This window comes from Pelophylax lessonae, assembly GCF_965119305.1.
Source record: "Pelophylax lessonae genome assembly, chromosome: 9".
Taxonomy (NCBI): Eukaryota; Metazoa; Chordata; class Amphibia; order Anura; family Ranidae; genus Pelophylax; species Pelophylax lessonae.
The window spans coordinates 18,256,093-18,267,477 of NC_138776.1; positions in this window are offsets into that span (position 1 = coordinate 18,256,093).

The following is an 11,385-nucleotide window of genomic DNA, read 5'->3' on the forward strand; positions in this document are numbered from 1 at the left end:
TACACTCCTCAGCAGCCAGCAGCTCTAGACCATCCCCCACCTTCCCCCTGCAACAGTAGATCTTCACCAGCAACAATACACTCACCAGCAACAATACACTCCCCGACAGCCAGTAGCTCTAGACTCCCCCCCACATTCCCTCTACAACAGTAGATCTTCCCCAGCAACAATACACTCCCCAGAAACAAACTCCCCAGCAACCAGCAGCTCCTCACCTCCCACATTCCCCTCTGCAACACTAGATCTTCCCTAGCACCAATGCCCTATCAGGAACAATAGAACCCCCAGTAACAAGCATCAAAAGACTCTCCAGCACACCCATGCCCCTTGTTGGTGCATACTGGAGTGCTAAAACTGCAAACTGACAGGTTACCACTACAAAAAAGCCCTGATCACACGACCTAGAACCTCTCTTCTTCTACTAATGCCTCCACCCAGCCTCTCCAATGCCTCCATAGTTTAAATGAAACCTAAACATTGGGCTTTGGTTCGCTTTAGTGGATAACATTTACTTACAAAGACACAAGTCCATAGAAGTTAGGAAATCTCCTTGTTAGAGAAGGAGAATAACGGTGTATGTATGATGTGTGAACAGAATACTGAAGAAAAGCAGTGTTGAGTGTTCATAGCTCAAGAGCCATAGAGAAAGCAGCTTGTATTGTACAAATACAGAAATTTGCCTTATTAAATAGCAATAGCCAGTGTAGGAGACGGGACCCTCAATGCAGGGACTGGTAATATTGCCTTCTACAACCCTATGGAGAGGGCTTGCCTTCAAGGTGCAAGGACCGTTCTGCACCTCTGGGAACCCTCTGAATAAGTCTCAAGGAAAAAAAAAAGTATGTCAATAATCCAGCATTTAAAAATAAAGTGTGTGTCCTTTATATGGCAGATTTATTATTGTGCTTAATTCAGTAACACGTATACAGTATTTCATATTCATAAATGCGTAATTTTCTAAACCAGTGTATTACATTATACTGTATATATCATCGTAAAAATAAAAGCTGGTAAGATTGTGATTAGAGTCTCAGCAAAAAAAAATTATACCCTAAGCTTATTAGATGTGGGAAGTCCTCCAGCACACCTTGGTATAAACTGTCATAAGAACTTATCTTTTATCAGAAAGATTGAAATGTAAAGTGTATGGAAAGGAAATTTTTTACTTTGGGGTATGGGAGGGTTACCCCCTCCTAATTTTCTGGTGTCTGAGCTCCTACTGGGTAGGTTCGTCCCCTATTGTCCTGGTGACCACCATCACTGAGGCAGGAAAGAATGGGAAATGATATAAAAAAGTTTTATACAAATTTTTTTTTTTTGGGTGATATTTTGTCCCAATTTACAAGGAGGCCTCGTTTACACTTGCTTCAAAATTTGGCATTGGACTCGGAATGCCAATCAAAGCTTCTGTCACTAAATGGTTCGTCAATAAAATAGTTGCCCTACGGTCCTGTTCACACGTTGTGTTTGCTTCGCTTCAGAAATGATCCCCCATATCGCTTTCTTGGTGCTTCAAAGCATCTCCAAAGCCTCCATAGAAGTCTATGACAACACCAGCTTACAGCACTTGAGGCTTTTGAGAGGCTTTTTTTCAGCTTTTGGTGGGTATTGCAGGTGTGAGATATCCCAGGATGCACTGGGAAACCAATAAGCCAACTGGAAAGACATCTTCAGCAGTCACGTCCGGTTCATGTACTTATATATATTCTGGGAGTGTCTGGTGCAGACGCCACATCTGGTGTGCAGTGTAGAGCAGCAGGAAGGTGAGCAGGGTGTGGAATGGAGCAGGGTCAACTGCACACGTGGTGTGCAGCATGGGAGTACATATAGCAGGAGGTGAGCGGGGACTGGAGAGAGAGGACTGAGTGGCTCTGGAGCAGGAGAAACTATCAGATGTCACACATAGTGAGCAACGTGGGAGCAATATAGCAGTAGGGGACTGCAGAAAGAGGAGGATCAGCAAACCAGAGAGTCAGCAGAGCTGGGGGTACTACTGAGCAGGGGGATCTGCTGAATGAGAGTACTAATAGGCTGGGGATCTGCTGAATTTGGGTACTAATAAGCTGGGGAACTGCTGAACATTTGTACTAATAAGCTTGGGGTTTATGCGGAACGCGGGTACTAATAAGTTGGGGATCAGCTGAACGAGAGTACTAATATGATGGGGATCTGCTGAACTTGGGTACTAATAAGCTGGGGAACTGCTGAACATTTGTACTAATAAGCTTGGGGTTTCTGCTGAACAAGGGAACTAATAAGTTGGGGATCTGCTGAACATTTTTACTAATAGGCTTGGGGTTTCTGCTGAAAGAGGGTACTAATAAGCTGGGGATCTGTGGAACATGGGTACTACTAAGCTGGGGATCTGCTGAACATGGGTACTAATGAGCTGGGGATCTGCGAAACGTGGGTACTACTAAGTTGGGGATCTGCTGAATGTGGGTACTAATAAGCTGGGGGTCTGCTCAACGAGGGTACTAATCAGCTAAGGATCTGCTGAACATGGGTACTAATGAGCTGGGGATCTGCTGTGTGGGAGTACTACTGAGCTGGATTTTCCTAGGCCCCTTTAAAACAAATGGAAAATGAACACACACAGGGCATTTGCTAAACTTCATTAAAGCTTTAGAAAAGCATCACTGAAGCATTAAAAAAGTACGCTGAAGCGGTAGGCTCTTTAATGTGTGTTATAGTTGAAGCAAGTGTAAATGAGCCCTAATTGCTGCTTAGCTTAGCCCCACAGCCAGACACCACAGAGGTCGCAGGTTCAAATCCAGACTCTGACATCACCAAGAGCCTATGGCTAACACTGCCCTTGGTGTGAAATTCCTGTGAGGAATGAAGTGAAGGATCGGCTTACTGGCTCTGAGTGTGTTGAAGGTCGCACACAGCCTGGCTCAGGAGCACGTGCTTCTCCTTCACAACCGGCTTGCTAAGGAGGTACCTGGAGGAAGGAGAAGTGAACAGTGCTGGTGGGGGGACATCACAAGAGAAGGTAAGGGACCTTTCTGTGCAATATCGTTGTACAGAGCAGGTACATATAACCTTTTTTTCAAATTTTAACGAAAAAAACAGCCTTTAGTTTCACTTTAAATCTTGTAGCACAAAAGAAGCTTGTGTATTTTTTTTTAGCTGCAAGCTTCAAAGCAACACTACCCTCAAGTATGAACAGGCATCATTGAAAATCATGGGATTTTGGATGTTGAGCATTTTAGAGCTTTAATCTTGCAGCTATAAAATGATCAGGTGTGAATGGGGTCCTAAAGGTACTAGCCCTTATCTACGCTATCCCCCAAAAAAAAAAAATTGCTTCCCATACACTTTAAAATGGGGAGATCCATCATTATAAGAGGTTTCTTAGCCAGCTACATCCTTTTTGTCTAGGACAGGGGTCTCCATACTTTCGAAACAAAGGCCCAGTTTTCGGTCCTTCAGACTTTTGGGGGCTTGACTGTAGTCATTGACAGTAGAAAAGAAGACCAATGCTGATGTCAGTGGAAGGAATTGTGCTCCATTATTGGTGTCATTGGGCCCCATTGTTGGTGTCACTGGGAATAATTGAGCTCCGTTATTAGGAGGAATTGTGTTCCATCTTTGGTGACATTGGGCCCCATTGTTAGTGTCATTGGAAGGAATTATGTCCCATCATTGGAATCATTGGGTAATATTGTTAGTGTCATTGGGAGGAATTATGTCCCATCATTGGAATTATTGAGCACCATTGTTAGTGTCATTGGGAGAAATTGTGCCCCATCATTAGTGTCATTGGGAAGACTTGTGTCCTATCATTGGTATCATTGGTGTCATTGGGCCTCTCTGCAGGTGTCATTGGGAGGAATTGTGTCCCATCATAGTTGTCATTTTGAGGAATTGTGGCACATCGTTGATGTCATTGGGAAGAATTGTGCTCCATTAAGGGTGTGAGTGGGAGTAATTGGGTCCCATCATTGGTGTCGTTGGGTCCCATTGTTGGGGCCATTAGGAGAAATAGTGCCCCATCATTGGTGTTATTGGGAGGAATTGTGCCCTGTCTTTGGGAGGAATTGTGTCTCATCATTGGCGTCATTGGGCCCCATTGTTAGTGTCATTGGGAGGAATTATGTCCCATCATTGGAATCGTTGGGCACCATTGTTAGTGTCATTGAGAGAAATCACGCCCCATCATTAGTTTCATTGGGAAGAATGGTGTCCCATCTTAGGAGTCATTGGGCCTCTCTACTATTGTCATTGGGAGGAATTGTGTCCCATCATTGGTGTCATTTTGAGGAGTTGTACCACATCATTGGTACCATTGGGAGGAATTGTCCCCCTTCATTGGTGTCAGTGAGCAGAATTATACCCCATTGTTGGTATCAGTTAACGAAATAGTGCTTCAAGGGCCAGATAAAAGTAAGCAACGGGCCGCAGTTTGGAGACCACTGGTCTAGGACAATGAATCACACTGTAATTGTGGAAGACTGTATATACATTCATATTAACCCCATTTCATTAGCTTACATTTGCTAATGAATGGGAGGGGGGTGGTAAAGTTGCACCCCCCTCCCAATGGTAAATGTAGGTATTATATGGGAGGGGGGTGGTTAATATGGGAATTTCAGTAAACGGTGTGCGCTCCCATTGTATCTAATAAACACTGGAAGTAAAATGTATAAAATAATGGCTTGTGGTAATAGACTCTGATATTGCTGAGATATATAAATTTATATTTCTTACACAGGAAGTAAAAAGTTCATGTTTTCAGATAAAAAAATGTTATGAAGAATATATAGAAATAAAGACATTTTCTGTTCTATAAAAGTTATTAATATTGATACTTTGTTGGACTATTGAAAGGGATACGTCTGTGTTCCTTGGCTTCCTCCAGCACCTCTTCTCCTTTATTTCGGAACACTTTGGCACAACATGAATAGTGTTGCGGTGAGTTTTGTGGTGTAATGCTCGGGAAGCAGATTGTGTACGACTCTCTGTGGTATACACACCCCTTGTGCTTCTGAATATCTGTGAAAACTAATGTATGTGCTCAATAAAAACTTCAAACCCGACAACCGTGTACTGATGTATTTTTTAACAAGGTTCCTGTTCTGCAACTTGTAGACTACATAATGAATGAGTGGTGAAGGTTATATCGGCAGGCGGCAGACGCCGAGTCACATCGATGAAACGTAAAGTTACCAGACGCAGACAAACTTACAAAAGACTTCCCGCGTATCTGGGTGAAGAAAGGATGATTCCTGGCACATGGGACCTGAATATGGTGTTGGCTTTTCCTTTATTCTAAAAAATATATATGTATAAGTATACAGAACAATGAGACAGGGTTTCATAAACGGTTTATTGCACAAAAATAACAAATAAAAGCAAAAATTCCAAGTACAGTGTATTCAACCAGAAGTAGGTACAGCATGTGCAAATATCTAAATCAAGTGACAGTCCCGCGGCGCTACAACAATATCAATTTCAATATAAATAAATTGAATATTGGTTTTCATGAAAAGGTGATACAAAGAAACCCCAAAAACAGCTGCAAACATAAACGTGTTCCCACAGTACTCTACATATAATACAAAATGGAAAATTGTATACTCACCTTTCCGTAATTTGTCTTTCCTGGTGCATCTTCATGGCAGCACACAATGGGTTGTGGCTCCGTCCCCACAACCTGATAGGACTGGTTAACTTTAAAACAAAGGCAGACCCGGCTCGCAACATTCTCTGTAATTCTCACCATTTGGGTGGGAATCTGAATGCTGCCAGATGCCAGATGCACCAGGAAAGGAAAATTATGGAAAGTTAAGTATACAATTTTCAGTTTTCCTGGAGCATTTTGGAAGCATACAATGGGAACTAACTCTCCATACGGGAGGGTATGTAAAATTTTGTAATGGTCATTAGCGTAAGTATACTAGGTAACTTATACTTATGCGCTATCACTAAGGAGTAAGCTGCCAGCACTAAATAACTGATATACAGATTAAAGAAAAAACAAGTGGATAATATGTGCAGCGCTAAATATTGTGACATGACAATGAAACATAATCACAGAAAAAATCACATAAACCAAGTGATAAATAATCAATAACTGACATATAATAATTGATAGTGGAATCACTGAAGTCCCATATCGATATGAAAATCATATAATAAAGTCCCAATGAGTGAAAAAATCCTGATATCAGGAGAAGGTGAAGAAGATATCTTTTGAAAAATGTCCAGTAGGACGAAACGCGTCAGTGGCTTCCAGTAGACTTCCTTGCCTATGTTTACATTGCCTTTTACCATCCGATGTATGTAAGTGCATTATCTGCTTTTTAAATAAAGGTTTTTTTAGCAGTATTACGCTATGTGCACTTTTCTGTTTGGCTTCCATGTGGTTTGGTGTATGAAGGACACTCAGTTCCTTTCCTTTCCTCTCCTGTGAGCCTGGACCTACATCTCTGGTTATCTGAAGGAGGAAATTTGGATTATCTCAAAAGCCTGTCTGGTCTGTTTATCTTATGATAGCACCGACCCACAGCATCTGGTGAGCGCCCATTTCACTTATTCATCTGGTGACGGGATTTATTTCACCTTTAAGTTGCACCTTCTCCTGATATCAGGATGTTTTCACTCATTGGGACTTTATTATATGATTTTCATATCGATATGGGACTTCAGTGATTCCACTATCAATTATTATATGTCAATTATTGATTATTTATCACTTGGTGTATGTGATTTTTTCTGTGATTATGTTTCATTGTCCTGTCACAATATTTAGCGCTGCACATATTATCCATTAGCGTAAGTATGCCCAACAAATTTTCCAAATTTTACTGTCATGAGCTGAGCCAGACTCACCTAATAAAAGCATAATGAAGGTATCCTGGGAGGACCATATTGCTGTCTTGCAAATAGCCACAGTAGACCTTCGGCACTGCACTGTCCACAGAGCTGGTACTGCCCTGGTTGAATGTGCTCTTAAGTCTTCCGGAACAGGAAGACCTTGTGAAGAGTAGGCTCTTAATTGTTTTAGCAATCTAGGAGGTGACAATATTTGTTGATGCTGATTGACTCTGCCTTAAGTTATGGCGGAACCAAGCACAGATTTCAACTTTCCTGAATGAGAAGGTAGCTGCCAAGCAGGCCGTCAGACTTATATCAACATCCCGGGGATGTGGTTCTCCTGCTAAAGAAAGATAGAAAATGGACTTCCTGGTCAAAGTCAAAGGAGGAAGACCCCTTAAGGATAAAAATGGTCTGAGGGTTTTAGGACTATTCTATCCACCTAGAACTTAGGTGAGGCTCCTTGAGTACAAAGCCTGCACCTCTGACACACTTTTTGCAGAGGTTTTAGCAACCAGTGTTAGATTGCAGAGTATAGTAGTATAGAAATGAGGCTTTGATAGAGCTTAAGGACCTTAAGCAATTCCCACGTAGGGGAAAATGGTTTCTTGGCAGGTCTATAACTTCATGCAAGCCTTTTAAGAATTGCATCACTAAAGGGTTAAAGGCTCCTAAAGCCCCTGTAAGTGCAGACAAGGCTGAACTTTGAACTTTAAACATATCAGAACCTAGGCCCCTGTCCAGCCCTAGTTGTAAGTACTACAGAATCATGGCTGGTTTTGGTTATAAAGGACTCCAGGCTTTTGCTGCATAGGATCTGCAAATTGTACCCATCTTCTCTGGTAAGTCTTATTTATGGAGACCTCTATGGCTTGACACAAGGTAGTCACTACCTGCACTGAGCACCCTTTACTTGGTAGCCTCCTCCACCTCTCAACTTCCATGATATCAAAAGTTGTCTCTTGGGGCTGGATGGCAAAACTAGCCATGAGAGAGCAAATCCGTCATCATTGGCAGAGGTAGATGGTATAATTGCAATTATAAATACTGGAAGTTCCACTGACAGCCTAAGAATCATACCCTCCCACTGCTGTCTAGGCACAGTACAACCCTTGTTCCTCTTATAAAAAGAGTGAATGACAGAAGGGTTTTGAACACTGCTCTCAGTTCAAGAGCATTTAATACTATGCCTCGTAACATGACCTTCAGCAGCCTCCTCTTTGAAATGCATCCCCATCCTTTCTGGCTGGGGTCTGATGTGATAATGTTCCATTAGAAAACAACAACTGGTCAGTTAAGAAGAAGCAAGGGATACTCAGACACTTCTACTGGAAGAGACTTCACTCCCAATATACCTTTGACTTTCTCTATCAGAAGACGGATCTTCCCTCGTGGAAGCTCTACTGAATTTTTCTATGTATCCAAAAATGCCCACAAGAACCCTTATTGTTTTGGCTGGGCAGAGGAAGCTCTTCTTTAAATGAAACAGCTATCAAAATTCTGTAGATTGTGTAGCAGAGCATCTCGATGCTGGATAAGCATCTCCCAATTGCTGGCTAGAAGAAGGATGCCATCCAAGTAGTGGTGTATTTTCATCATCGTCGCTATTGCCGACAGTAGGACCTTTGTGAATGTCCGGGGGGAGGTGGACAGACCAGTGGGGAGTAGAGATCGACCGATTATCGGCAAAGCCGATATATTGAGGGCTAATATGCACTTTTCCCAATATATCGGAATCGGGCCGGGAGGTTACCGATATTTCGGGAAAGTGCTTGTACCGGACTGATGCCTGCAGCTAGAGGCATCACCCCGGAACTGGCGTCTTGTATTGACAACCGATGCGGCTGAGAAGCCACTCGGCTGTCATTACAACGAGCGGGAGGGGACGTCCCCCCCTCCCGCTGCCTTCCGCAGCTCGCTCAGGTCTCCCGTCCCACTGGGAGACCCGGGCAACCAGCCTCCACGGCCGCTGAAGACCCGATCAAAGCCGCATTCGGCTCTGATCGGGTCTCCATGCAAAAACCCAGTAGTGATGTCATGAGTTACATCACTTCCGGGTACTGTCTGGCGCCAGATTAAAAAAAATGACAGCATTCAAAACAGCCAAACTTGGCGTTTTGAATGCTTTTAAGTGCAGATGTGGGGTTTGGGGTCTTTTAGACCAGATCCCTCCACAAAAGTACCTGTCAAAAAAAATAAATAAAATTTAAATGCACAAAAATATTGGCCAATATCGGCCAATACCAATATGCATTGGCCAAAATATCGGTATCGGCAACAAAAAAACTATATTTGTCGATCACTAGTGGGGAGGCACCAAAACTGGTAGTGGAACTGAAATGCAAGATGGATTGGGACAAGTAGGTGTCTGATAAACCTAAAGAGAGCATCCATTCTCCCAGATTCATCGGTAATATAATTGATTGGAGTTTCTCTATCTTGCATTACTCCAACTTTCTGTGCTTTTTGAATTCTTTTCACATTTAGCACTGGACACAGATTGCCTGATTTTGATTTTTTATTACTAGGAGGTGAACCGAATCCTCATCTCCTCTAGACACTTGGAACCTTCACGACTGCATGTTTTTTATTTATTTTGGCTACAAAGTGGACCAGAATTTTCTACTTGCCCATCTAATCCGGTAGCCTGGCTAGCTTAAAAAGATTGGAAGGTGGACATCCCTTAAACTTCCACTAATGTCACACCAATATAGCTGATATGGCCCACTGATCCTGAATATTTTCCATCCGGGTGTGTGTGCAAAGCTTCACCTGGCTCCCGGAGGCACCCCCTGGATGAGTGCACCTTAAAAGGACTTTTGCTGTTCTCCCATGACAGATGCCTTCGATTTTTAAGGCTTCAACAATGAAGATTGGGTACTTCCCTTAGTAATCTTTTCCCAGTCCGTAGGATTTGGCCTCCTCGTATCTATCTGGGAGTTGCCATCTGTAAGCTGGACCTTTCAGATTTTTCAGTTTTTTTGTCAGATGATATCCACCCTGACCTGACAGTGGTCACCCTTGAGATGGCTGTATCCTGTCTACTCCCAAATAAATTGGATCCGTCGTCTGGTATATTGCACATGTTTTATTTTTAAGGAGGGGTTGCCGACAATGGCTTCAGCCATAATACTCTCTTTATTGTGACTGTGAGCAACATCACTCTTGAAGAACTTCAAATGTTGTCTACTGACGCCTCCACTACAGAGGCTCCCGTTAATTTCAATATGCCATGAAAAGGGAAAACATACCTGCAAACAATGACCACGGCATCCAGCAAAAGCATCCAGCATGCATGAGTAGGCATGCATGACACTGGCAGGGAAGGGATTAACCCAGGGGTGATCAAAGGGTAAAGTGTGAGCCAAGGGGTTCTTTTCTAACTGTATGGGGGGAAGGACTTGTGAAATGAACACAGAGAACCTGTGATCCTATATAGGAAGATCAAAGGCACTCTGTGGTAATTTTAGAGAGGACAACGGTCTGCTGTGTTTACAACAGCTGGCCGTCCTCTCTCAGCAGGGAGCAATCGTGAGTGCCTGTGGATCGGCTTCCCTGCTTCCTAATGGGGGTGGGAGTGCACCTCCGGTACCTCTGGTGGTAATCCCTCTTGTTAATGTATTGCGCCAAATTCATGAAGCATTTGCAACACTTTTGGTTCTGACAGCAACCCCTGCACCAAATTCAGGGAGTTCTAGAATGTGGCACAATGAATGAGCCAAATGTAAAAGTGGAGCTAAAAAAGACCAACTCTCTTTTGACATACAGAGAGAAAAAGTGTCTTGTCTCCTAAAAGAGGCGCAGCAAATTCAAGTACAGGTTCTAGACAGGTCCATGGATTTGGCCAGGGGCGTAACTACAGGGGTTGCAGGGGTTGCAATTGCAACCGGGCCCCATGCTCCAGGGGGCCTGTGCGACTCCCCTGTATACCTGGATAGGAGGGGCAGCGAGGGCAGCATGTAGAGAAATCACTGTCCTCCTTTTTCCTCCTGTAGCTGCAGGAGGAAAATGGAGGAGATTGGTTCCTCTGTATGCTGCAACCGCCACTCCTATCCAGTTCACTTATGTTCTGCTGTCTCTGGGCCCCTGTGTGCTCACTTGGTCCACCCCCAACCACTGTGCTGCCCCCCCCCCCACTGGGCTTCCTTCCCCCGTGGGAATGCCCCAAGATGGCAAGAAGGGGGCCCACTGCAGAACTTGTGAAAGGGTCCCGCTGCAGGACTGTAATAAAGGGCCCCACAACTAAAGTAAAGGGCCCCAGGATCAGTGGGAAGAGCCCCAGGCTTGAAGGGAAGGGTTTCTTGCACCGGGGCCCTGAAGGTTCTAGTTATGCCTCTGGATTTGGCGCATTCTTCACCTCTTTTAGAATGCATGAGAAACACTTTCGCAAAATCTGTTTGCGCCAGTCTTATGAATTCCAGGGACAGTATCTTCCCCTACCATGACCATCTGCATTTGAGTTAAATACCGGCTAATAAAATGCGGTAAAATACTGCATGCGGTAACAATTGTGCAAGTGCTTAATTCATTAAGAATTTTGCGTTAAATACCGAATACGGTATT